This window comes from Euprymna scolopes, chromosome 46 (genome assembly GCF_053919585.1).
Source record: "Euprymna scolopes isolate OS-2025 chromosome 46, ASM5391958v1, whole genome shotgun sequence".
In the NCBI taxonomy this organism is placed as follows: domain Eukaryota; kingdom Metazoa; phylum Mollusca; class Cephalopoda; order Sepiida; family Sepiolidae; genus Euprymna; species Euprymna scolopes.
In genome coordinates this window covers 57,983,061-57,987,169 of record NC_136527.1, presented here as the reverse complement: position 1 = coordinate 57,987,169, position 4,109 = coordinate 57,983,061, and the positions used below count along the sequence as shown (strand labels likewise).

At 40.7% G+C, this 4,109-nt stretch overlaps 1 pseudogene; it reads left to right on the top strand.

Annotated features, from left to right (window-relative positions):
- The first annotated feature begins 263 nt into the window (after nucleotides 1-263).
- Nucleotides 264-382, top strand: LOC145272018 (5S ribosomal RNA; annotated as a pseudogene).
- The last annotated feature ends 3,727 nt before the right edge of the window (nucleotides 383-4,109 follow it).

Genomic DNA, 4,109 nt, shown 5'->3' with positions numbered 1-4,109 from the left:
CTACAAATATCTTTGCATAATGTCGCCAAACTAATAAAAAAAAAACCTCGATCCCAGTAAAGAAACTGGCCCTGACGGCATTCCAAGTATAGTGCTCAAAAAGCTTCAACCAGAACGCCCATACTTACAAAGCTATTTAAACGTTGTCTTAAGGAGAATTGTTTCCCCTCACCCTGGAAAACCTCATCAGTTGGCCCCGTATTTAAAATTCAAGTGATCGTTGATCTCCCTCTCAATGCAGATGAAATAGTCTTCAGTGCGTTATATACAGCATAATCACGTTGACACACCGGTTCCCGTCAGATCACCGAAGTTAAGCAACGTTGAGCCTGGTCATTACTAAAATGGGTGACCAATTTGGAAATTCCAGGCACTGTATGTAGGAGGACGTCGACACCTTCCTGCAAGAATTGCAAAAACTTAACGTCGTCATCTCCTCTGACAGGGATATACATGCGACTGGGGACCACTTGTAAATTTCATACTCCCATGAAACTTCCTCCTTCGGGGGAAGCCGGTTAAACCCGAATAGGATTAGTGCTGACGCATTTTATGCGTCATGAGTAAGTTGCTAGAATCTGTGTTAAATAGAGAAATAGTCAACCACCTCAGAAAAAATAACCGCCTCAGTGTCATGCAATATAGTTTCCATTCTGCAGATGATGTTTTTTTTACTTATCAAGGCTCGGAAACCACTCGAGGATAAGGGTTATTGCGTGTACAGTAATCAATGGGATAGTATCGTAGTAATCATTAGTATTGGAGATTTGATAAAGTGTCGATCTTAAGGGGGTGGTTAATCAGAAATTTGTTTATGTTGGACTTGAAGACATCCAAGTTGTAGTCAGGTGAGAAACAGGCAAACGGAAGAGAGTTCCACTTCTAAGAAAAGCTTTGTTCATGGAATCTACGTTTTGATTTAGACACAGATAAAGAGTGGGGGAAATTATTGGCAGTGGTTTCAGCTAGACAGGTGTTTATCATGAAAGATTGGCGAGGGGGGCAGAGATTGGAGCTCAGACGAGAAATCGCCATGGAAATAACGATAAAACAAAGACAGGCTAGCAATGTCTCCTTTGTGGGAGAGAGGTTGCAGGGAGGAGAAAAGGGCATCACCCACTAAACCACAAAGTGTATTTTTTACTCTGTCAAGGCAGGATAGGTTGTTTTTAGCAGCTTCTGCCCAGACGTTGCAGCAGTATGCCATCCTTGGACGTACTTGGCTTTTATACAGATACAGAATTGCATCAGAAGTGAGATATCTTCTGGAGCGGTAGAAGGATCCCACCATTTTCCCAGCGACCTTGGCCTCAGACTTGATGTATGTGTTCTATTTCAGATCAAGAGTAAGGGTCAACCCCAGAAGCTTGTCAAAACATGGAGCCTCGCCAAGACGAAAGCCATCCATTTCAATTGATGCCAGATGGGGATCAGAGCGTTGATGATGTAATGCTAGGAGCTTGGTTTTAGATGCATTAAAAGTAACTAGCCAGCTTTTCTTCCACTGTACCATGCACTCAAGATCAGAGGAGAGAGAATCAGAGAGAACTTTGTCATTTACGGCCTTTGATGTGTTGCCATAGATGGTCGTGTCATCAGCATAGATGTAAACGAATGATTTAAGTATGTGTTTAGGGAGGTCATTGATGAAGAGAGTTGAGCCCAGGATGGACCCCTGAGGGACTCCAGCATTAATAATCTGGGCCTTTGATTTTTGCCCATCAGCCACTACTCTTATGAGCCTATCAGAGAGAGATGATTTAATAATTAAGAAAACATTTCCAGTCATACAGTAGCTGGAAATCTTGTGAAGTAGGCCCTTATGCCATACTTTATCAAAGGCCTTTGATATGTCAAGAGCAATTGCCATAGAAAGGAAGCCTCTGTCGAAAGATTCACTAATTCTATGAGATATAAACGTTAGCACATCTGCTATAGATCTAGCAGAATGGAAACCATATTGCATGTCACTAAAAAGGTAATCTGCTGAGGTAGTTGATTACTTATCTATTTAATATGGATTCCAGCAGCTTACTCATGACACATAGGAGACTTATTGGTCTGTACTTAGAGGGAGATGACTTATCACCTGAATTCTTAAATACAGGACATACTGATGTATGGTGTTGGGAAGCACTTCTCCTTAAGGCAATGCTTAAAATGTTTTGTAAGTATGGGGCAAGTTCTGGTTAAAGGTTTTTCAACACTATAACTGGAATGCCATCAGGGCCAGTTGCTTTACTGGAATCAAGGTCCTTGATTAGCTTGGCGACCTCACGCACATATATTTGTATGTTGCATAGTGTGTTGTCTGTTATAGGAGGAAATACAGGGAGTTGATGGCCTTCGTTACATAGGGTAGAATTAGCTGCAAAGTTCTTGGAAAATAGTTTGGCCCTGTCTGATGCTGACGAGATAACTACAGGCTTATTGATGATGGTTGGGATAGAGCGCACGCTTCTGTTCAGGATCCTGTTTGCTATTTGCCAAAACTGGTGGGAACCAAGCCATTGCTCAGCTACCTTGGATTTAACAGACTGGGCATATAGCTCTCTTGCATTTTTTATTACAATGGTTGCTGGCAGTCCTGAAAGCAGCTTTAGTCTCAATACATCTATTACGTTGGTAGCTATGGAAAAAGTGATTTCTGTGCGCGATTGCAGCAGCACATTCTGGGGAGAACCATGTTAGGTATTTGTTGGAATTTTTGGATGGTATGAATCAGTCTATGCCTACAACCATTCGGTCAGGTCTGATACTATATAGGACACTTTTTTTTAAACATGGAATGCAGAGGTAGATCAGATATGAATGTACAGAAGCTATCCAAGTCAGCCATAGAGTATCGATATACAGTACGGTGAAGAGGTATGTCTGAAGACTTATTACATTTCATTTTTATCTTAACTGATACAACAGAGTGGTCGGCGGATCCCAGAGGAGGTAGAAGGGGACATGTTTCAACGACTCTTGCAACTGTGTAAACAGTTATATCTCATAGGATTAGCGAATCTAGATGAAGGTTTCTTTTCTAATATCATAGAGGTATACTCCATAACATCTCTAGCTACAGTATATGTGGAAACGTCATTTCAATTATTAAATCATTTCTCTCTGCTAGGTTCATAAGAGTAGTGGTTGATGGGCAAAAATCTGAAGCTCACAGAATTAATGCTGGAGTCACTCAGGGATCCATCCTGGGCCCAACTCTCTTCCTGATCTACATTAATGATCTTCCAAATTACAACCTTACATCATTTGTAGACATTTATGCTGATGACACGACCATATATGGTAACACATCAAAGGCTATAAATGACAAAGTTCTCTCTGATTCTCTCTTCTCTGATCTTGAGCACATGGTGAAATAGGGAAAGAGGTGGCTGATTAATTTTAATGCATCAAACTTATTTCTTTACATCATCAACGCTCTGATCCCCCTCTGACATCAATTGAAATGAATGGCTCTCATCTTGAGGAGGCTCCATGTTTTGACAAATTTCTGGGGTTGACCTTTACTCCTGATCTGAGATGGGTCACGTACATCCAATCCATTGCCAGGGCTGCTGGGAAAATGGTATGATCATTCTACCATTCTATTGGATGTCTCACTGCTGATGCAATTCTCTACATGTATAAGAGCCAAGTGCGTCGAACGATGGAGTTTTGTTGACACATCTGGGCTGGAGCTGCTAGAAGCAGCTTGTCCTGCCTTGACAGAGTTCAAAATAGACCGTAGAGGAGACTTTGCAAGCTTGTCTCTGCTTTATCCTTATTTTTATGGCAAGTACTCCTCTGAACTGTTGATGATGTTCTTGTAATAAGTAGCCTAGCACATTTCGGTCAAGGTAGGAGGGAGGGGTGCAAAGTCATAGCACTCCTTCCAAAACCAAGACGATTGGGTTTCTTTGGACTTGGATTATTATTAGATTATTGGTTCATAAGTTGGGGATCAGTTTATTCAACGGTGATGGCAAACCTGCAAATTTAGTTGCACCTGAAGCTCCGGTGTCTTTTTTTAAAAATTAACATATATGTAAAAAGACTACATATAATATCAGAAAATAAACAATATTATTATTATTATTATTATTATTATTATTATTATT